This window comes from Ovis canadensis, chromosome 7 (genome assembly GCF_042477335.2).
Source record: "Ovis canadensis isolate MfBH-ARS-UI-01 breed Bighorn chromosome 7, ARS-UI_OviCan_v2, whole genome shotgun sequence".
NCBI lineage: Eukaryota > Metazoa > Chordata > Mammalia > Artiodactyla > Bovidae > Ovis > Ovis canadensis.
Window position 1 is genome coordinate 111,617,681 of NC_091251.1, and position 23,520 is coordinate 111,641,200.

The window sequence follows — 23,520 nt, forward strand, 5'->3', positions numbered from 1 at the left end:
CAAGATGTTCAATCCCAGTTAGGATCCGCAGCCCCCGAACAGCTATTTAATTACCCTGGAGATGAATCCCTGGGTGGCAGGCCCCAAGGGTCCTTTCCAGCCACTGCCATTGCTCATTGGGAAGTCAGGGAAAATGAATATCTAGGTTTAGGTTTGATGCTCACAACTTCTCAAGGTGACTCAGATCTCGGAAATAAAGATTGGCAGATCAAGGGGAGAGCACGGACACGACCGTTTGGTTCCTTAGAATCATGAAATGAAATCTCTTTTTGCAGTTGTAAGGAGCCAGCTCAAGTTAGTTTCCCAAAGATTGAAAGGAAAATACTCTCAGAGAGGCATATGAAAGTCAAGCATGGAAAAGGGCAGGAAAAAGCAAAACAAAAAAACCCAAGCAATTCCTCTTAAGTGAATTTCTTCCTCTCATTTCTTGTTGCTTTATTTTAGCAAGAAAAGTAGAGTTGGGGCTCCATCTATAAGGCTTTGGGTTCACTTTGACCTTTTGCTTACTTCCGTTTTGTTTCAATTAAAAAAAAAATGGTAATGGCTGCATATGGACAAAATTCAAAAGGTTAGAAACGATATGCAGTGTAAAGTAAGTAATCTTATCACCCCTGTCACCAGCCACCCAATTCTACTCCTGGGCAGTAGACAAACAAAAAATAGCAATGACCACCAAAGTTGGAGGTGAGGGGGACAAAGAAAAGAAAGAAAAAAACCGTGAAACAATTATCTAAATCTGGAGTATCCTTTCAGACATAATCTATGCAAATATTAGCAGTTCTTTCCTTTGTTAAAAGACAAAAACAAAACCAAACAAACAAAAAAACCCTGTTTTTCTAAACTGTACTCCGCATTTTTCACTTAAAATATCTTCAAAGTCATTCCCGATGAGTAAAGAACAGTAAATACAGAGATGCCTTATTTTGCACAAGGGCAAGCTCATTTGTCAGATAAATTTCAAGAAATGGAACTCAGTCGTGTCCAGCTCTTTGTGACCCCATGAATTGCAGCACACCAGGCCTCCCTGTCCATCACCATCTCCCAGAGCTCACCCAGACTCACGTCCATCGAGTCCGTGATGCCATCCAGCCATCTCATCCTCTGTCATCCCCAATTCCTGGCCCCAATCCCTCCCAGCATCAGAGTCTTTTCCAATGAGTCAACTCCTCACATGAGGTGGCCAAAGTACTGGAGTTTCAGCTTTAGCATCATTCCTTCCAAAGAACACCCAGGACTGGTCTCCTTCAGAATGGACTGGTTGGATCTCCTTGCAGTCGAAGAGACTCTCAAGAGTCTTCTCCAACACCACAGTTCAAAAGCATCAATTCTTCAGCACTCAGCCTTCTTCACAGTCCAACTCTCACATCCATACATGACTACAGGAAAAACCATAGCCTTGACTAGACGGACCTTAGTCGGCAAAGTAATGTCTCTGCTTTTGAATATACTATCTAGGCTGCTCATAACTTTTCTTCCAAGGAGTAAGAGTCTTTTAATTTCATGGCTGCAGTCACCATCTGCAGTGATTTTGGAGCCCAAAAATATAAAGTCTGACACTGTTTCCACTGTTTCCCCATCTATTTCCCATGAAGTGATGGGACCGGATGCCATGATCTTCGTTTTCTGAATGTCGAGCTTTAAGCCAAGCTCTTCACTCTCCTCTTTCACTTTCATCAAGAGGCTTTTTAGTTCCTCTTCACTTTCTGCCAAAAGGGTGGTATCATCTGCATATCTGAGGTTATTGATATTTCTCCCGGCAATCTTGATTCCAGCTTGTGTTTCTTCCAGTCCAGCGTTTCTCATGATGTACTCTGCATATCAGTTAAATAAGCAGGGTGACAATATACAGCATTGACGGACTCCTTTTCCTATTTGGAACCAGTCTGTTGTTCCATGTTCAGTTCTAACTATTGCTTCCTGACCTGCATACAGATTTCTCAAGAGGCAGGTCAGGTGCTCTGGTATTCCCATCTCTTTCAGAATTTTCCACAGTTTATTGTGATCCACACAGTCAAAGGCTTTGGCATAGTCAATAAAGCAGAAATAGATGTTTTCTGGAACTCTCTTGCTTTTTCCATGATCCAGCCAATGTTGGCAATTTGATCTCTGGTTCCTCTGCCTTTTCTAAAACCAGCTTGAACATCAGGGAGTTCACGGTTCACGTATTGCTGAAGCCTGGCTTGGGGAATTTTGAGCATTACTTTACTAGCATGTGAGATGAGTGCAATTGTGCAGTAGTTTGAGCATTCTTTGGCATTGCCTTTCTTTGGGATTGGAATGAAAAGAGACCTTTTCCAGTCCTGTGGCCACTGCTGAGTTTTCCAAATTTGCTGGCATATTGAGTGCAGCACTTTCACAGCATCATCTTTCAGGATTTGAAATAGCTCCACTGGAATTCCATCACCTCCACTAGCTTTGTTCGTAGTGATGCTTTCTAAAGCCCACTTGACTTCGCATTCCAGGATGTCTGGCTCTAGGTGAGTGATCACACCATCGTGATTACCTGGGTTGTGAAGATCTTTTTTGTACAGTTCTTCTGTGTCTTCTTGCCACTTCTTCTTAATATCTTCTGCTTCTGTTAGGTCCATACCATTCCTGTCCTTTATCGAGTCCATCTTTGCATGAAATGTTCCCTTGGTATCTCTGATTTTCTTGAAGAGATCTCTAGTCTTTCCCATTCTGTTCTTTTCCTCTATTTCTTTGCATTGATCGCTGAAGAAGGCTTTCTTATCTCTCCTTGCTATTCTTTGGAACTCTGCATTCAGATGCTTATATCTTTCCTTTTCCCCTTTGCTTTCCGCCTCTCTTCTTTTCACAGCTATCTGCAAGGCCTCTCCAGACAGCCATCTTGCTTTTTTGCACCTTCATTTCAGTTAACATTACCAACGTGACTTTCTAGCAACCGTATCGATTCATACACCACCCCGGCCCCCAGCAATGTGGATCTCCTCCTCACCTTGGCTAACACACAGCACTACCAACTGTTTTGAACTTCACCAACCTGACAAGTGGGGCTTTCCTCATAGCTCAGTTGGTAAAGAATCTGCCTGCAATGCAGGAGACCTGGGTTTGATTTCTGGGTGGGGAAGATTCCCTGGAGAAGGAAGTGGCTACCCACTGCAGTATTCTTGCCTGGAGAATCCCATGGACGGACAATCCCATGGACGGAGAATCCCATGGACGGAGGAGCCCGGCAGGCTACAGTCCATGGTGTTGCAAGAGTTGGACAGGATTGAGCGACTAAAGGGAGAGAGACCCTGACAAGTAAACATGGTCTCCTAAAGTTGTAGTTTCTATTTCTTTTATCAGCAGGGAGGGTAGGGATCTTTTCAAATCTTTAAGAACCATTTATTTTCTTCCCTATCAACTGTATGTTCATATCTTAAGTGACTTTCTGTCACTTGCTTTTTTTTTTTTCATCAAAGGCAGCCTCTCTAGCAGATAATATCCACACCAGTCTTTTGTGTAGTTCTTTGTAGTTCGTTAAGACGCTTTAACCTTTAAGACGCTTTAAAGCGTCTGCCTGCAATGTGGGAGACCTGGGTTCGATCCCTGGGTCGAGAAGATCCCCTGGAGAAGGAAATGGCAACCCACTCCAGTATTCTTGCCTGGAGCATCCCATGGGCGGAGAGGCTTGGTGGGCTACAGTCCACGGGTCGCGAAGAGTTGGACACGACTGAGCGGTTTCACTTTCACTTTGTAGTTGCTTAGGCCCATTCATATATTATCTAATTTAATAACTCCCATCAACAGAGAAATGCATAAAGGAGATGCGGTATCCATATACAGTGGACTATTACTCAGCATAAAAAAAGAACAGAGCGATGCCATTTGCAGGAACACGGATGGACCCGGAGATGATCCGGGAAGGGAAGACAGTCAGACAGGGACAGACTATATCATGTGATATTGTCTATATGTGGAGTCTAAAAAAAAAGCAGGTATAAATGAACTTATCTAAAAAACAGAAAGGGAATTACATATGTAGATTACATACTCATGGCTATGGGGATAAAGGGGAGGGGATTAACTGGGAGATTGGGATTGATGTATGCGTGGTGCTGCTGCTGCTAAGTCACTTCAGTCGTGTCTGACCCTGTGGGACCCCATAGACGGCAGCCCACCAGGCTCCCCCGTCCCTGGGATTCTCCAGGCAAGAACACTGGAGTGGGCTGCCATTTCCTTCTCCAATGCATGAAAGTGAAAAGTGAAGGGGAAGTCGTTCAGTCATGTCCAACTCTTTGCCACCCCGTGGACTGCAGCCCACCAGGCTCCTCTGTCCATGGGATTTGCCAGGCAAGAGGACTGCAGTGGGGTGCCATCACCTTCTCCATGTAAATCAACTACACAGCAATAAAGTTTTTTAAAACAACACTAAAGAATAATTGCAATAAGCTGGTAAGGAGGCACGAAGGTATTACTCCCATTTCATAGGCAGGGAAGCCAAGGTTTCCATTGTCTGGAGGTCTGGCCAAAGAGCTCACTGGAGGTTTGCAGCCAAGACCAGAATCCGTGGAGCTCACCTTTCAGTCGGATGATTCGTGTGTGGAGTGTGTGCCTTTATGTGGGTGTCAACTATGTTAAATGCCTTTTAGATTGCAGAAAAGGCGAAAAAGAAAAGAAGTCTCTTTTTTCCTAATGAGAACTTTGCGTTTTCTGTTGGCCGGTTTTCATCGTATGGCAATAAGGGAAACTAAAATTTCCCTTGTTCTCATTCTGTGGTTCAGGCCAAAGCCGAGACAAGCGCTGACTCTCGTGCACATCAGCCTGTTATCAGCACCCTGGAAGGGCTGAGCACCAGGTGAAGGAGAGACAGAGGAGGACTGATGCACCCTCCCCCGGAGGAGGGGGCCCAGAGGGGACCTCCCATGTTGAATGTTCTGGGGGCAGAATCAGGGCAGAAACTCCCATAGGGAGGAGCCCTCTGAGGGCAGAGGAGGAGAAGGTCGCGAGCCACAGGGGCCGGTCAATGTGGTGCTATTGGCAAGGAATGCTTCTGGGTCCAAAGCGGAATACTGATCGCCAAGTATACTCTAGCCTGTCCCTGGGGAGCTGGTCTCTGGTCTACCAGAAAGGGGCTCGGGGTAGAAGACACCGGCTAATTTGGGAAGAGAGCCAGGAAGGACCTAAAAGAGCTGGAAAACCTTCTGCCCTGTCTTGGGGCGGTGGGGTGGGGGAGAGCAGTTGGGCAGGGGAATCCAGAGCCGTTAGCGATGAGGACAAAAGCAGAAAGAGAAAAATACAATCAGAGCTGCCTCTGAGGGCCTGGCTGGCTGCCACCGGACCCTTCGGGGCAGGAAAGGGCTCGGTGGGCCCCGTGGAGGTTCAGGCTGGGCTGCAGCAGGTGGGGAGCGTCGGGGGCAGACACCCTTGCGCCACACGGGGCTTCCACCCGAACCTCTCGAGACTGTCACCCAAGGTCTCGACCGTCTCCAAGGCCAGTGGCCAGAACATACGGTGAGTGGTATTTCACAAATCTGAGCTGATGCCTTCAGTGAAAGGCATCCATTTCATCCTCTAATTCAGTTACGGCGACCCACTCCAGTCTTCTGGCCTGGAGAATCCCAGGGGCAGGGGCGTCCGGTCAGGCCACAGTCCATGGGGTTGCAGAGAGTCGGACACGACGGAGCAGCTAACACTTCAGCTCATCTATTCCCTTCAAAGGCAGCCCTGTCCATAGAACTCTCCCTAATTTCCACTCTGAGTAAAGGTTAGCATTCACCCTTCAGAAAAATTCTGGGAGACCAAGCATGTCCGGGTCATGCAGAAATGCCCTGGCGCGTGCTGGAGCCCTGGGCCCACACGAGAGCAGGAGACTGAGAGATGGGGTCTGCTGAACACCTGGAAGGTGGGCCACTCTCAGAGAGGCGAAACCACTTTGGGGGGCACGACCCCTGGCTTCAGCCAGCCGGACCTGAGAGCGACCCGTGTCCCGCCCTCCAGCCCAACTCCTCCGGGCTGGCCGGTTAGAGCAGGCCTCCCAGCAGGTCTGCAGCATTAGATCCACCCACTGGGGCAGGGCCAGTGCTGAAGGCAAAGATTCCACTGCACAGAGGAGGTGCTTAACATCACAACAGGTGAGCTCACGTTATGCAGAAGTAGAAACAGCAAGTACAGACATGTCAACTACACCCTGGCACTTGCCAAGAGTATCTGCCAGCGAGTGAATAACAACAAGGGCACTCTTCATCCATCTCTGGAGGCTGAACCCTGAGCTGCAGCAGCTGCCAATCTTCAACACCCACTGAGGGGCGCTCAGGGTGGAGAGTGAGGCACTCTGTGCTCCAGGGAAACTGGTGGAGCAGGTCTTCAGATAGTTCAGGTATTTTCAGGAACTGACTTCATGATCCCAGTCCTTGCATCTCCTCATATCTAAAGAAGCACTAAATCCCTTCCCGGTGACATCAGCTCCTCGTGCCTGGCAGGAAACCTTTTGTAAAATGAGTCCTCGATTGCACTGGACTCCCCTGCACCAGCATCTTGTATCTGGACCTTCCCCCACTGCCTCTGTGGAGCAGTCTCTCAGAGCATCTGAGGTGCTGTCTCCCAGGCTGCAGTCCTCTTTTCGCCCCAAATAAAACTTAACTCGCAACTCTATGGTGTGCAACTTTTTAGTCAACAGACAAAATTACTTTAAAATTTAAAAATTAAGACAAAAATAAAAAAATAAAAATAAAAATTAAGACAGAGGAACGTTAAAGATGTGAAATAGGAGGGAAGGGATTCCCTCCTACTGGACTTCCCTGGTGGCGCAGACGGTAAAGAATGTGCCTACAAAGCAGGAGACTGGATTCAATCCCTGGGCCTGGAAGATCCCCTGGAGAAGGGAATTGGCAGCCCACTCCAGTATTCTTACCTAAAAAATTCCATGGACAGAGGAGCCTGGTGGGCTGCAGTTCATGGGTTGCAAAGAGTCAGACTCGACTGAGAAGCGTTCACTATCAGGAGGGAAGGGGACGGGGCACAACCTTTAGAGGAATCACATACCCCTGCGCGCACTCAGTCACTCAGTCGAGTCCGCCTCTTTGCGACACCCTGGACTGCAGTCCGCCAGGCTCCCCTGTCCATGGGATTTTCCAGGCAAGGACACTGGAGTGGGTTGCCATGCCCTCTTCCAGGGGATCTTCCTGACCCAAGGATCAAACCAGGGTCTCCTGCACTGCAAGCAGATTCTTTTTTTTTTTTTTTTTTGCAGGTGGATTCTTTACTCACTGAGCCACCAGGGAAGCTTTGACAGCCCTGAGGACGCGAGGAAACTGGCTAGAGCCCACCAGGCCCACGATGGCACAGGATGCGGCTTCTGGGGGCCCTTGAGTCTCACCTGATACATCAGCATCGAGACGACATGCCCTCCAACACCATGACAGTTCTGAGGCCAACCATAAAAGGTCAAAATGTAGGCAGCAGCCCAATTTCCTGGAAACCTCGGCCCCTTCCCCCTAAAAGTTGGAATAATAATCCCACTCATTAGCCCATGAAATTATCCAGCCCATGAGAACTAACCACACCATATTTCGAGGGCTCTCGCCATCTGAGATAGACCACGCTCTGTCTATCTCAGTATGCTCATCTCAAAGCTCTTCTCGCCTTTTGAGATGGACTGTATCTATCTCTGGAGGGTGGACCTCTCTAAGTAAATCAGCTTCTTACTGAACACTTTGTCTCTCGCTGAATTCTTTCTGCAGTGAGACATTACAACCTGAGCTTCACTAAGCGCTGAGACCAGGTGTGTGATCTCGATTAACAGACAGTGGGTTCAAGTCTCAAGCCTGGGTTCTGGCCGGCTTGTGCAGTTTCAGATATAAAAATTCACCACGTGTCGTGACCGATGGGACAACAAGGACAGACTTGCTCATACTTCTACAGACATCTCTCTCTCTCTGTCTACCTTGGCCAGGAACATACGGCTAAAACCTGCATGAATTATCTCCACGTGTACAAAGCACAGGGGGCAGAGAACAAGTGAGTGAGTGCAGGGAAGAGGCAGTGGGAAGACAGAAAGCAGGCTGGGTGAGCCAGGAGCTCAAAACTGAGGGGCAGGGCGGGTGGAGGTGAACAGGGCCCCTCGACTGGGCTGATCCTGGGAGGGAGGGTCTGGACAGGGCCGGGCAAGCCGGAAGGATCGGGCTCAGAAACAGGGGTGGGCCCAGTTTAGGGAACCGATAAAGACAGCCAGCTTGGGCTTCAAAGGTGTCACTCATGATAAAAAACCCGCCTGTCAGTGCAGGAGACATAAGAGACGCGGGTTCGATCCCTGAGTGGGGAAGATCCCCTGGAGGAGGGCATGGCAACCCACTGCAGTGTTCTTGCCTGGAGAATCCCATGGACAGAGGAGCCTGGCGGGCTGCAGCCCGTGGGGTCGCGAAGAGCTGGACACGACTGAAGCAACGCACAAGGACACCACACAGAAGAGAAGCAAGACTCAAGGCTGTGGCTGGACACGGTGGCAGGGGCCCTGCAAGGGGCGTCCTTCACTCTGCACGGGGGACGTTTCTGTCTGAGGATCAGGGCCCGCCCGTCCCTCGGGGGAGGCGAGCATCGGGACGAGGGACAAAGCAGGCCACGCAGCCCCGCCACAAGCGGGCCCTGGGGAGCCACCTGCAAGGCAGGGGTGCCCACAGGGCAAGGTGGGTGCCACCGAGTGCTCACGCCCTTCTGAGACCCTCGCTGCATCCCTGCAACCTGCTCGCCTCAGAGCAGGCTTCGGCGACTCTGACCTCGAAACAGCTCTTCATCCGTCACCTAAGATGCCCACTTGGCTTTTCAGCACCTGAGGAAGACACAGCTCTTCCGAAAGGTGAGAAAGTGCAACGCCGAGGTCGTAGGGTGGACTTTTCTGGTCCAGGGGTTGAGAGTCCACCTGACATCGCGGAGGCTACAGGTTCAGCCCCCGGTCCAGGAAGAAACCACATCCTGCAGAGCAACTAAACCGCGAGCCACAGGCCCCGGGCCTGCCCACCACGACTCAAGTCCGGGAGCCCGCGCTCTGCAAGGAGACGACCTCCGCGGAGAGCCGCTCACCGTGACGGAGCAGGCCTGCCTCCTGCGGCTGGAGAAGAGGCCACGCACAGCCACAAAGACCCGGCGCGGCCACGGACGAGGACACAGGATGAGAACCAGGAGCAAGCCAGGACTGCCGCTTTCTACCCAATGTATCAGAGCTTCTGTGAACAATTCGGGTCCAGAAGCCAAGTTCCCCTCACCCCCGAAGGGAGGGGGTCGGGAAAGAGGGGAGATGCTCTTTGAGGAGAAAGAGGCCGCTTCGCTAGTTCAAATACACCCTGCGGGGAGAGGTGGTCTCTCCGAGACAGTGAGGGTCCGCCGGCGGCTCTTCCTGGCACAAGCCCATCACGGGCATCAGCAAGAACGGGACGTGGCCACGCGCCCCCCCCCCCAGGGTCACAGAAGAAAGAACGGGGGCCACCCCTCGGCCCACCTGTCATGACTGGAGGCAAGGAGGGGCAATCACGTCCTGCCCTCAGTTACGCATCTCGCTCAGTCCCGATCCAGACACTCTGGACACCAAAACTCTGGCCCTGGGCTTCACGCTTTACGAGCAGCGGCAAACTCGTCACTGATTTTAGAAGCCACTCTACGCCGGTTTACAAGTCTGAGTCTCATAATTTCACCATGACTTATGGTTATGGACCCAAAATTACACCGCCCAGCAAGTATTACTTGCTTGCAAGTGACTTACGTCTGTTATCTCTGAGGAAATTCAAAAGAAAGAGAAAACCGGTTACGCCACTCACTGCATGCGTCCCGCGAGCCAGTCCCCGGCACGAGCGCTTCACACAGGGCCCTGAGGCCGCAACTCTCTCAGGACCACACAGCCAACCGCTAGACGAGCCGGCGCTGCAAACCGGGCTCCGCTTCCTAACTCTGCTCTGTGGCCTCCAGACGCAGTCTCAGCTCAGAAATTTCCAACAGACTTTGCTCCAGATTATTTAGAGCAGGCAACGCCTACCACGCCCATGCCTATGAAAGGACGCTCACTCCTTGGGAGAAAAGCTATAGCCAACCTAGACAGCATATTAAAAAGCAGAGCCATCACTTTGCCTACCGAGGTCTGTCTAGTCAAAGCTATGGTTTTTCCAGTGGTCATGTGTATGGATGTGAGAAGCGCCGAAGAACTGATGGTGGTGGAATCTTCTCCAATATTTTGGCCTCCTGATGCCAAAAGCCAACTCACTGGAAAAGACCCAGGCGCTGGGAAAGATTGAAGGCAAGATGAGAAGGGGTAACAGAGGGTGAGATGGCTGGATGGCCTCACTGACTCAATGGACATGAGTTTGGGCAAACTCCAGGAGACAGTGAAGGACAGGGAAGCCTGGCGTGCTTCAGTCCATGGGGTCGCGAAGTATCAGACATGACTTAGTGACTGAACAACGTGCCTAGGCCAGCTGGAAAGGATGTTGGTAATAGATGACAGGTATGGGGGTCCAGGCGCCTTCTGGCTGAAATCAGCCCTGAGTGTGAGCTCAGGGATACAGGAGGAACAGCCTCAACTGAGACGACCAGGAATGTTACCTTACACCAGACATGGAACCGAAAGCTTTGCCAGAAATGTTCTGTCCCGCCAGTCTGTAGAACAACGTCTTCCAAGGGTTACTACGGGGACATCGCACAAACCTTGAGACTCAGAACTGCGCTCAATTAAACTGATAGAGGACGTTCCGTTTCAAAACATGCCCGTGTTACATCCTGATGAGGAGGTATCAACAGAAAATGAATCTGGGCCGCTTGTGAATGATGGCTCTGCATCACCACAGCGATTCACCTCTCACACTAATTTAGGCTTGGAGCCCATATCAGCACTGCTGTCAGAGAGTTGATTTCTATTCATTTAAAAACTTCCAGGCTCCAGAGTGATCAGTGGGAATTTTAATGCCCTGGGAAAAGACAGAGAAAAACGTAAATGTGAGTACTGCACACAGGAGCAAGACTGGAGCTCATGACTCCGCCAGCAAGTGATTATAGAGTGCCCGGTACCAGCGTCCAGCCTATGCAAGGGACAGGTGCCAAAGCTCAGCCTGCATCCTCACGGGGCCAGGCTCCCGTCCGAAGACACTGACCGTGAGCAGGTGAGGGTGGCCACCGCCACGAGTCAGGTGCTGTCCCGCACGCTCGTCCCTCAGTCGTGTCTGACTCTTCACAGCCCCATGCACTAGGTCACCGGGCTCCTGCATCCGTGGAACTCTCTGGAGCGGGTTGCCATTTCCTTCTCCAGGGTACTGTCCCATGGGCTTTAGCAGAGTAACACTCACCAAGTACTACTGATTAATAGTTCCATTTTACAGATGACTAATTCTCCAAGCCAGGTTTCAACAGTAAGTGAACTGTGAACTTCCAAATGTTCAAGCTGGATTTAGAAAAGGCAGGGGAACCAGAAATCAAATCGCCAACATCCACTGGATCATGAAAAAAGCAAGAGAGTTCCAGAAAAACATCTATTTCTGCTTTATTGACTATGCCAAAGCCTCTGACTGTGTGGATCACAACAAACTGTGGAAAATTCTTCAAGAGATGGGAATACCAGACCACCTGATTTCTTCCTGAGAAATCTGTATGCAGGTCAAGAAGCAACACTTAGATCTGGGCATAGGACAACAGACTGGTTCCAAGGTGGGAAAGGAGTACGTCAAGGCTATATATTGTCACCCTGCTTATTTAACTTCTATACAGAGTACATCATGAGAAATGCTGGGCTGGATGAAGCACAAGCTGGAATCAAGATTGCCGGGAGAAATATCAATAACCTCAAATATGCAGATGACATCACCCTTAGGGCAGAAAGCAAAGAAGAACTAAAGAGCCTCTTGATGAAAGTTTCTGAAAGAGGAGAATAAAAAAGTTGGCTTTAAGCTCAACATTCAGAAAATGAAGATCATGGCATCCGGTCCCATCACTTCATGGCAAATAGATGGGGAAACAGTGGAAACAGTGGCTGACTTTATTTTTGGAGGCTCCAAAATCACTGCAGATGGTGACTGCAGCCATGAAATTAAAAGAAGCTTACCCCTTGGAAGGAAAGTTATGACCAATCTAGACAGCATATTAAAAAGCAGAGACATTACTTTGCCAACAAAGGTCCTTCTAGTCAAGGCTATGGTTTTTCCTGTGGTCATGTATGGATGTGAGAGTTGGACTGTGAAGAAAGCTGAGCGCAGAAGAATTGATGCTTTTGAACTGTGGTGTTGGAGAAGATTCTTGAGAGCCCCTTGGACTGCAAGGAGATCCAACCAGTCCATTCTAAAGGAAATCAGTCCTGAATGTTCATTGGAAGGACTGATGCCGAAGCTGAAACTCCAATCCTTTGGCCACCAGATGCGAAGAGTTGACTCATTGGAAAAGACCCAGATGCTGGGAGGGATTGGGGGCAGGAGGAGAAGGGGACGACCGAGGATGAGATGGCCGGATGGCATCACTGACTCGATGAACGTGAGTTTGAGTGAACTCCGGGAGTTGGCGATAGACAGGGAGGCCTGGCGTGCTGAGGTTCATGGGGTCGCAAAGAGTCGACATGACTGAGCTACTGAACTGACTGACTGACCGGTGAGTAAACTGAGTTGCGTTAAGTAATTACTATTTAAGTAGTGAGATCAGAATCCACCTTGCAATGCAGGGGACGCGGGTTCAATCTCTGGTCGAGGGAGATGCGACACGCCAAGGGACAACCAGGCTCGCATGCCCCAGCGACTGAACCCACGTGTTCTAGAATCCGTGCCCCACAACAAAAGATGCCCCCGCCAGGAAATACCGGGGCCCCACCCCTGGAGAGGAGCCCGTGCACGACAGGGAGTGCCCAGTGCAGCCAAAAAGAAAGAAAGAAATAGACGAGTTTCATATAACTTTCAGGTTCTGTCTCACCTGCTCCTCACAGAACCATGACGAGACGGGCAGCCCTAGACACGTCCCACGGCCACACAAAGTCTCAACGGCAGAACCGCGCTAGGAGGCAGGGCCCGTGGCTGCTAACTCACGACTCCTCTAGTGAGACAGCAGGAAAGGCCGATCTGTGCGCTCCTGACAAGAAGTCCTACAGGCGTTCGCTCAGGAGGAGATCACCTCCTGTCCGGGCAGTATCAACAGAAGAGGGGCGATGGAGGCTTTGAGGGCGGCTGGTGTCCGGAAGGGCAGAGAGGAGAGGGGACGCTGAGCACGGCCAAAGGAGCCACAGCGGGGTGGGAGGGCGGACGGTCCGACGACGTCTGCAGGTCAACCAGCGGGGCAGCGTGGTCTGAAAGAGGCTCAGCGGGGCAAGCTCAGGCAGGCAGCCTCGGCAGGAAACGGGCGCCGAGACGGACGGTCTGGAGCGCGGCAGGACAGAAGGGAGGAAAATGTTGAGATTTCCCTGGTGGTCCAGGGGTGAGGCATCATCTGCCAACTCAGGGGACGCAGGTTCAGTCCCTGGTGGGGGATTATTAACGAGACCCCACAGGCCACAACTAAGCCCGCTTGCTATAACGAGAGACCCCACGTGCGGCGACTAAGACCCGATGCAGCCAAGTAAGTGAATAAATGATAAAATCAAATTGCACGCTTTCCGGAAGGTGAATTTAGAGTGAAAAAGTGAAAGTGAAAGTTGCTCAGTCGTGTCCAATTCTTTGAGACCCCGTGGACTATACAGTCCATGGAATCCTCCCTCCTCCCGGGGAATCTTCCCAACCCAGGGATCCAACCCAGGTCTCCCGCATTGCTGGTGGATTCTTCACTAGCTGAGCCACCAGGGAAGCCCAAGAATACGGGAGTGGGTAGCCTATCCCGTCTCCAGCGGATCTTCCCAACCCAGGAATTGAACCCGGGTCTCTGGGCATTGAACATGGATTCTTTACCAACTGAGCTATGAGGGAAGCCTAAATTTAGAGTGAGGGGAGAGTGAAAAAAATAATACTTAAGGAGACAAGTAGGATAATTGTGACTGCTGAATAAATTACAGAATAAGTAATATAGAATAAATTACTGTATATTCTAAATTATAATTATTCTAAATTATAAATAAATATAGAACTAGTATACGACTGAGCACGCATGCACGCCTAAGAATAAATAGAACCAACTCTCCAAACTGAAGGACTTTAATGAGACGGAAAAAGAACCCAGAGCATCTCCATAATAATGTCTGCAGCTCAAATCTCGTCTTTGAATTGTTTCTAACTTTATCCTTTTTCTGTGGCTAATCCTCGGGTTGACTCACACGCTCTCACTCCCTGCTAAAAAGTGAAACTACATATCACCCTCATTAATAATAAACGGAGAAGACTCAGGTTCCTGCACTCGACAGGAAAGGCATCAAGGCAGAGCGAGCTCTCAGAGTGCAGCTGAAGGTAACAACGACGACTCATCGCCCCTCAACAGCTCCAAAAGCCCTCCCCTGGAGAGCCTTACCTGAGCCCACCCGTTCTGTGTTGAACTGTGTCCCCTCCGAAACCACACAGAAGCCCGAGCTCCCGGGACCTCAGAACGTGACCTTATTCGGAAACGTGTAGATGCAATCAGTTAAGATGATGTTTTGCTGGAGGAAGGTGGGCCCTAAGTCCAGTGTGAGAGGCGCCCTTATGAGGAGAGAAAAGACTCAGAGACGCACACACGGAGAAAGGCGCCCGACGCTGGGGCAGGGGCTGGAGCTCTGATGCCATGGCCGGGGGATGCGAGGACTGGCAGCGCCCCCAGAAGCTAGAGAGAGGCCCGGAGGGCCCCACGAGCCTTCAGTCTGCGCAGCGCAGCCAGGACCTCAATCTCGGAGTTCCAGCCTCCAGGATATACGAGAGGAAAAGTTTCTGTTGCCTTAATTAAAGCCACTTCCCTGGTGATAAAGTCACCTCCCTGGTGGTCCAGTGGCTGAGACTCTGCACCCCTAATGCAGGCGGCCAGGTTTGATCCCTCAAACTGAGAGTTTGCCGCAACTAAAGATCCCACGTGCTGCAACAGAGATCCCGCACGCCAGGCCTAAGACCTGGCACAGTCAAGTAAACACATATTTTTTTTAATTAAAAAGAATTTTTTAAAAGCCATTCAGTTTGCAACGCAGGAGACCCTGCTTCAATCCCTGGGTCGGGAAGATCCCCTGGAGAAGGGACAGGCTACCCACTCCAGTATTCTTGGGCTTCCCTTGTGGCTCAGCTGGTAAAGAATCCGCCTGCAATGCGGGGGACCTGGGTTCGATCCCTGGGTTGGGAAGATCGGTGGAGAAGGGAAAGGCTCCCTGCTCCAGTATTCTGACCTGGAGAATTCCATGGGTTGTACAGTCCGTGGGGTCACAGAGAGTCGGACACAACTGAGCGACTTCCACCTCACTTTCACTTGTGGTGCGTTTTGTCACAGCAGCCCTAGGGCCCCAACACACTGGCTTCACTACAGCCTCTGGGACGCAGGACAGCAAAGGAAAACCAGAACACCTGGAGACCTGAGCTCCAGGCTCCCCTCTGCAGCCACCCCTCAGCTGGACCTCCACCCAGCATCCGCGTCTTTGAAAGGGAGCATTTAACCTAAGCGAGCACCGCATCCTCTTTCAGGTTTGAAACTCTATGCCCCATCACACCCCAGCCAAGAAAGTCATCTGCTCGAGCATCTACTGATGGTGAGAGCGTGACGGGGCTGAAAGAGGAAAGCACTTGCCAACTCAAGAACCCTCCCATCACCAGGAGAAGTCAAGGAGAAAGGGGACAGAGCGGTGAGCGGTGGTCCCTGCCTTCACCATGTGCCACGTAATCCCTGCATCTTCACATCAAATCTGGCCTGCAGCCCTCCTGCCACGGCAAGTTAATACAGAGAGACACTGCGAGCTGCCAGGCACAGAGAGTTGATACACAGGGTAAGAGGCTCTCCACGACCCACACTGCGTTTCCCAAACCTGCTCGTATCAAGGTCATTTAACCCCAGAAATATGAAACCTGCAGAAGACAAGAAAAGAAAAAGGGAGGCTGGCGCTGAGACTGTCCCTCCACCCTCATCCCAGTCACACAATCAGCTTTTCGGCTGGGGGGCTCTTCAAAATTGCTAGAAACTGACAATTATGAAACAAACCCCACTAGTAGAGACCAACAAGAAATTCCTGGAAAAACCCTCACTCAGACGCACCATTCCATTTTACCTTTTTTTTCCAAGAGTAAATTGCGGCTGTCAAATTACACCCTTTCATTACTGTCATGGACTCATTTTAAGAACAGCTAATCAGAAAAGCCTACAGAGGTATTTAATCAGATTTTTTTTTTCTTCCAATGACCTAATGTTTTGGTATGAAACTGCCACCAGCTCACGCTGGGTAGAAATTTAGCACTGTCAGCATTTAATTATTATTTTATCACAGATTTCTTTACTTTCCTACAGGGAAGAAATAACTTATACGTTTTTAAAAATGCAACAAATGCTTACCTTTTAAAATCACAAGACGCCACCCTTACTAGTTTGCTTTGTCAAAAATCACCAGCTGGGGAGACGGGACAGGTCACAGAAATGCACTTTTGAGTTAAGAAGAGGTACCGCTATCACCAGCTTCAATCTTCCGGAACGCTGAGACAATGCGGTGAAAATGATGGACGTCCTGCTGGTTTTCAGGGCATGAAATACTCATGACTCATTCGGGTTCGTGTGTGACTGCAGCGACATGGTCCAAACGCTATCCCCGGGCCCACGGCCTCCAAGTGGAGCTCTCAGCTTCACTCTCCTCCTCCCCTTCCCTCCAGGAAACCTCGCCTTTTCTTCTCTAAGGTGGGAATAAAAGAACAGAAGGAAAAGGACGGACAGACAGAAAAGGGAAGGGCAGACGGGTGTGCAGGTGGGACCCCGACTCCCTTTCCTTGGCCGCTACCCTCGGAGTCTAGAGACCCGAGCTGGCCCGAGACGCTGAGTCTGGAGAACAAGAGGGAGCGGGCAGGGACCAGATGCCTAGATGTGTCCCTCAAGCCAGTTTCACTTTCATTTCATCCTCCCCACTCAGCTGAAGTCTCTTTTTAGAAAAATAGCCATTTCATCATCAACACCACACACACACACACACACACACACACAGAGGCACCAAAAAAAAACCCTCTTCATTTGCCTCTCTTCCCCTTTACCCACAGAGTTCCTGCTTCAGAGTCGAGCTCTGAACAAGCTGAGGATGCTCGGTGCGGACAAGCCATCACCAGATATTTATCGAGTGCCTCCTGTAAGCGTTTACTGAAGGGGTGACATGGTGTAAACCCAGGTACAAAGTGGTATCCAGGGAAGAGTCCCATGTAAGCAAGAAGGCTGGTCGGTTTTCAGAGCATGGTATGTGTGACTCACGAGCGGACAAGAAATGTTACACCCGTTCACGTTCATCAGCTCCAAAGGCGCCTGTGCCGCGGGTGCATCTCATTCCGAAGTAGAACTTAAGGCCGCTCCCCCAAATCTGTCCTTCTGCCCCTCCCCCAAATCTCTCTCATCTTAGGAAATTCCACCTCCGAGACTCTGTCAGCACCCCAAGACCTCCTGTCCCTCCCACTTCCATCCAACGCACCAGAATGTCATCTTCATCTTCGCTTGATCCCGTGGAGCCCAGGGACATCACTCGGCCTCCAGGACTAACCCTAGCCCGTTTCCCATAAATAAATCCAGCGCCCCTCCCCAAAGCGGGTCAGCTCCAGGGCCTCCACCCGGCCCCGCTCCCCCCACATTCCCGCTGCTGCAATTCCACACATGAGCCAGGACCCCTTCATCGCCCTTGGGGTCTTGGCTCACGCTGCGCCCTCCTCCTGGAAGCTCTTCTTTCCACCATTGACGTAATAAGCTCCTCCTTCTGGATTTTAAGGTTCTGTAAAGGGGAAGCCCGTGGTGGTCCAGCGGTTAAGAACCTGCCTGGCAGTGCCGGGCACACGGGTTTGATCCCTGGCCTGGGAAGATCCCGCATGGCAGTGCAGCGTCTAGGCCTGTGCACCGCAGCCCTGGAGTCTGCCGTCTGGGGCCGAAGAGCGGACAGGGAGCAGCGGAAGCCCCCGAGTCTCCCGTCCGCGGAAGCCCACCGAGTCTGCCGTCTGGGGCCGAAGAGCGGACAGGAAGCAGCGGAAGCCCCTGCACCCTGGAGCCCACGCTCCGCGGCAGGAAAAGCCGCGCAGTGAGCAGCCCACACGCCAGGAGCGCCCCCACCGTGCTCTGCGCAGCTGGAGAGCGCAGCAGGGAAGACAGCGCAGCCAGAAGGAAACACACAGAGAGACTTCAGTAACGCAGAAGAAAGGAGAGCAGTATCCTGCGGTGTCGGTTCGGGACAGCCTCCCCGGAGCTGACCGCTACCATTCGTGTCCTCGATCGCTTCTCGCCACAATTTGCAGTTGCTTCACCCGTCTACGCCCTTGTTAGTTACATACACACTCCTTGCAAGCAAAGGCCTCCTCTGTGCTTTTCACTGCTACAACCCCAACAAGCAGCACAAAGCCTGGCACAAATCACAGATTCAGCATTTGTTTAAATGAAGGAACCAAGTGTTTGTTATTCATTTCCCAGCAAGAGATAAGTAACACATGGCTTCCCTGGGGGCTCAGATGGTAAAGAATCTGCCTGCAACGCAGGAGACGCAGGTTTGATCCCTGGGTCGGGAAGATCCCCAGGAGAAGGGAATGGCTACCCACTCCAGTCTTCTTGCCTGGAGAATCCCATGGACAGAGGAGCCTGGCGGGCTGCAGTCCGTGGCATCACAAGAGTTGGATACAACTTAGTGACTAGACCACCACCACCAGGACCATACACATAAATATAAGTGTTTACTCATGTCGAAGCTCACACCACATTGTAAAGCAACTATACAGCAGTAAAAATTAACTTTTTAAAAAGATATTGAACCAAGCAGCCAAAGGAAAGGAAGCTTACACACGTCTTGGGTCATGGATGGGTTAGCCCTTTTGAGGATAACCTTCAAGTTGAGCTGTACATCAGTCTTCCTTTTCAGTTCCCACAGTCTGATCCAGATTATCTGAGGGCAGCAACGGGGCAAAAGAGACTAAAGGTGAGGAGTGGGTGGAGCCTCAGAGTCAGGGCAAGAACAGGAGAGATGGAAAGGCGTGGTCATCCTGGGTGAGCAAATGCTCATTTAAAGTCACAGCAGAGATGGAAAGGCGTGGTCATCCTGAATGAGCAGCGGGGTAAGACTTCGGCCCAGCTCTGCCTCGCCTGTAGCCGGGGCTGCCTCCTTCTGTCTCTTGAGTAAGTAAGTGTTAGTCGCTCAGTCATGCCCAACTCTTTGCAGCACCATGGACTGCAGCCCACCAGGCTCCTCTGTCCATGAGATTTTCCAGGCAAGGATACTGGAGTGGGTTGCCATTTCCTTCTCCAGGGGATCTTCCCTACCCAGGGATGGAACCCGGGTCTCCTGCATTGCAGGCAGATTCTTTACCAACTGAGCTACAAGGGAAGCCCTCTGTCCCCTCAGGGAAGGGCTAATTCCTCCACCAGATGGCTGTGTGCTGACACGGCGCATTTTACAGACGCATGGCTACCCTCTAGACAGGCAGTAAGCATAGAGAGTCAACCTCCACGAAACATCGGTGCTGCCAGAAAACCGAAATCAATTCAACATACGTATGTCGGGGCCAGATATTGTTCAAGTCAATGGGGGTTCGGAGCTAAAATGTAAAGAACAGTGCCTGCCTTTGAGACACTTACAGACCACAGAGGGAGGCAGTTTTCCACGCAGCATCTGTGCCCACAGGTACTTCCGCGGCGGCACAGTGGTAAAGAGCCCGCCTGCCAAGGCAGGTACAGGCAGATGACACAGGTTCGATCTCTGGGTCAGGAAGATTCCCTGGAGAAGGGAATGACAACCACTCTAGTATTCTTCCCTGGAAAACTCCATGGGCAGGGGAGTCTGGCAAGCCACAGTCCACAGGGTCACAAAGAGTCGGGGGCTCACACCCACGGAGCAGCGCTGTCGCCAGCAGCGGACTGGAGCTGCGCTCGCGCGCTGAGTCTCTGCAGTCGGGCCAGACTCTGTGTGACCCCATGACTACAGCCCGCCAGGCTCCTCTGTCCACGGGATTCTCCAGGCAAGAATACCGAGAGGGTTGCCGTGCCCTCCTCCAGGGGGTCCTCCCAACCCAGGGGTTGAACCCGTGTCCCTTACCTCCGCCTACGTTGGCAGGCAGGCTCTTTACCACTGGCCCCACCCCTGGGGTGGATGCCATTACCACTAGGGGCCCAGGAAGGCCTGCCTCTTCCCCTCACCCCAACTCCTTCACTTTACCAACCATCGAACGAGTCACAGGAACAAGGGCCTAGCAGGGAATCAAAATTTGGCTTTATCAGGAGCTCAGCCTATCCAGCACTCTGGCAAGGATTACTCACCAGGGCGTGAGAACAAGGGGAAACACTTGGAGTCACAAGGTAATTTTTAAGGCATAGTGATCTTGCCCACCATGGCTGCGGCCCATTTCACGTCCTATAATTTGGTCTAGGTTTCACACCTGCTCCACCCAAGTGATGCAAAGCACAGCTGAGGGAGGAGCTAAACACAGAGCCCCTGCAGCACGTCCTACGATGTATCGTAGTGAATGCCGTTCCCATTTTACAGACGAAGAAACAGGCTTGCAAAGGGACTGACGGCCCAAGATCGTACAGGCACGGGATGGCTGAGGAGGGTCTAGAACCGGATCTTTCGATCTCAAGTTCAGTTCACGACTCTGGTACTGAGCCTCACCGTGATAGATGTCATACATGCGAAGAGATACGTACTCGGACGAAGCAGACGTTACGGCCAATCCGTCATCACAATCAGCAACCTGAAAGCAACTGTTTCTAGAAATTTCTAATTGTGGAAAGACTTCAGCTACCTGGATTGTGTGGTGTGTTCAGTTGCTAAGTCATGTCAACTCACAAAGACTCGGCCCTTTGTGACCCCAGGGACTGCAGCCCACCAGCTCTCCACAACGACCCAGACATTTAAATGAGAAAGAAGGACCTCTCAGTGGCTAAAAAGCTCATCCACTCGGCGCCCTTGAACTTTTGTCCAGAACCGATTAACTCTTACTTTGAACACAATTCTAATCAGTTGTATTGTCTGGTTTCTTAACCTCTAGCCAGGTAGATATGGTAAATTAAAACGGATTCCTGGAAGGAGAAAAAGTGATTACAGTGAAAAGTGACAGCCTTATTAAAAAAAAAAAAAAAAAAAGGAACCAAGCAGAGGTTGACAAACTTTTCCTATGAAGATCAGAGAGTAAATATTTTAGGCATCGTGGATCATACGTTCTCTGTTGTGACGACTCAACTTCACCAGTGTAGCTCAAAATAAGCCACAGACCAATGTGTAAACGAAGGAGCGTGGCTGAGTTCCAATAAAATTTTATTTACAGAAACAGGTGGCAGGTCAAATTTGGCCCAGAGGCTACAGTTTGCAAACCATGGAATAGAAGAAAGTTTCAAAGCCAACACAATAGCTAGAAAAATCTTAGCAGTCTTGGACTATATCTTAAAGAAACAAATAATCCCAACCTCAGCAGCCCTTTAGGACAACTGGCGTTAGAGAATATCATGGTCCTCCACCATAAAATTACAAAAGTTTAGAAATCTGAACGGTCTTGGGAATGTTACAGTCCAACATCCTATTTTTACAGAGGAAGAAGTATATTCTCAGAGAGGTTGAGCGACTCTCTAAAAGTCAAACAGCTAACTAATAATTAAACTTAAATTAGAGCCAGTGTTTTGATACCATGTTTAAAACTCTTTCCATTATCCCATGTCTATTATTTTAGCCTTTTTGATAACAATGAACAGAGGAAATGCTCATTTAATTAAAACACTACACCCTTGAGGTTGTTAAGATTCTGGAATCGCTAAAGTACACAGTTCTAGATGTTTAGAAAGATGACTGCGAATCATCACGACAAAGGTTAAATTGGGTTCAATGTCCTCAGAGAAAAGGATTTCAGAAGTAGGGCTAAAAAGAATACATTTCAAATAATTAAAAAGTTAATATATGTGGAAATTTTTATCCTCCCTTGAGTATGGGAAAATGGAGTACCACTGTCCATTCGTTTACGAGCAGGAAAGTTTGCCATCGGATTCGGTCAGTTTAGACCTGTCCGTAAACTCTGATCAGTCCGGGACTAGCCCACGAATCACCATGGCACTGAGAGGCCCCAAGCAATTTCTCAAATTTCCAGACGCCCATATTCATTCAACTGCCTTTTCTAAGAAAAGCAAAGAAGCCGCTCTCAGCCCGATCTGCCCCTTTCTCTTTTCTGCTCCTTTTCTGAATTAATTAAGAAAGAGAAACAGGGCCCCTGATGTGTGTATAAACATTCCGAATGCTGGTTAAACATGAAAGAACAGAGGTGGGGGACACAGAAGTGACGAATTTTATTTCTGCGATGACAAGTTGGAGCCCCCCTGCCAGCTGGACCTTGCAGTGGCCAGAAGCACACACCTGTCCACACGGAAGTCAGCGAGGAGGGGGAGCAGAAGTCGGGGGGCCAGCGGCCGGCTGTGCCAGCAAATGGGCTCCAATTGCTCGGGCTCACTGAGCACTGCCGAGTACAGGGAGGCCCCCAACGGCCCCTGACACCAGGGAAGACAGCGAGGCCACCCCCGTTTTCCTGACCACACAAGTGGTCTTCTTTCTGTTCACGGACCCCAGAGCGGGGCTGCGGTTCAGGGAGCTCACCTTCCTCTAAGCGGGGGAGAAAGGGCAAAGCGGGGGAGGTCGACCACTGCTCCCAAGAGCCCCCGAGATGCACTTCCCAGTTGGACAGACCTGCCGAAGGAAATGAGAAGCGATAAGTGATTGGGCCCTGATTAGATCAGCCACCTTGGGAAAGGTGCTGAGCCAGAGATATTTCACTGAAATAAGGAGAAACCTGGGAATAGATTTCTGGCAAGCAATCCTGCAGTAGATACGGTCTGAATTGGAAATGGATTTCATGGGCAGATAAAGTCTAATAAATGGCAGGTCACTCAAAACTCATATATCATCAAGTCTCATGCAGCGTCTGTGAAGTTTGTTATCAATAATTTAACATCGGGAGAACCTAGCCCTTGGCAAATATTTAATTTCAAAACATACCTACTGATTTACTCTGATACGGCATATATAGTATATTAAAAATATATTACAAGAAGCCAAATGCCAATGAGGTGGCGTTTAGAGAAGACCAGGGGCACTGCTTGCTTTTCCAAATATTCTGTCAAGAAAGGGAATGGACCCTCCATCCGCGGAGTTAGTCCACTAGCAATCTCTAAACTGCATGGGGAGGAAAGCCTGCCTGCGGGCCCTGCTGCACACAGCACGGACGTCAGTGGAGCTCCCACTCCCAGCCAAGCAATGAGCCAGATGCTCGTAGACAAGCTCTGGGGGACAGGACATAGGGGCCCCCAGACACGGCTCTCAGGCCAGGCCTGAAGACCACGGGAGGAGGCGGAATCTGTGCAAAGCAAGGCCCTCAGTGGCTAAGGGGAGGCTTCTAAAATTTAGCTGGCGTGCGGCTGCGCTGGGCCTCTGTTGCACAGCGCGGGCTCCTCGCCACTGAGCGGGGGCTTCCTCCGGGTGCAGCGAGTGGGGGCTCCTCTCTAGCC

General features: G+C 50.6%; 1 protein-coding gene across 14 annotated transcripts in view; it reads right to left on the reverse strand.

The window, feature by feature from the left end:
* The window catches only part of FOXN3 (forkhead box N3), a 446,930-nt gene that overhangs the window by 386,087 nt on the left and 37,323 nt on the right, over positions 1–23,520 (reverse strand). For 5 of the 14 annotated variants that reach the window (XM_069597298.1, XM_069597310.1, XM_069597309.1 and 2 more), the window contains exon 2: positions 22,613–22,702. The exons of the other annotated variants lie outside the window; for them this stretch is intronic. The gene's annotated coding sequence lies outside the window, so the exon portion shown is untranslated. The remainder of the gene's footprint in view (positions 1–22,612; positions 22,703–23,520) is intronic. 14 annotated transcript variants of the gene reach the window in all.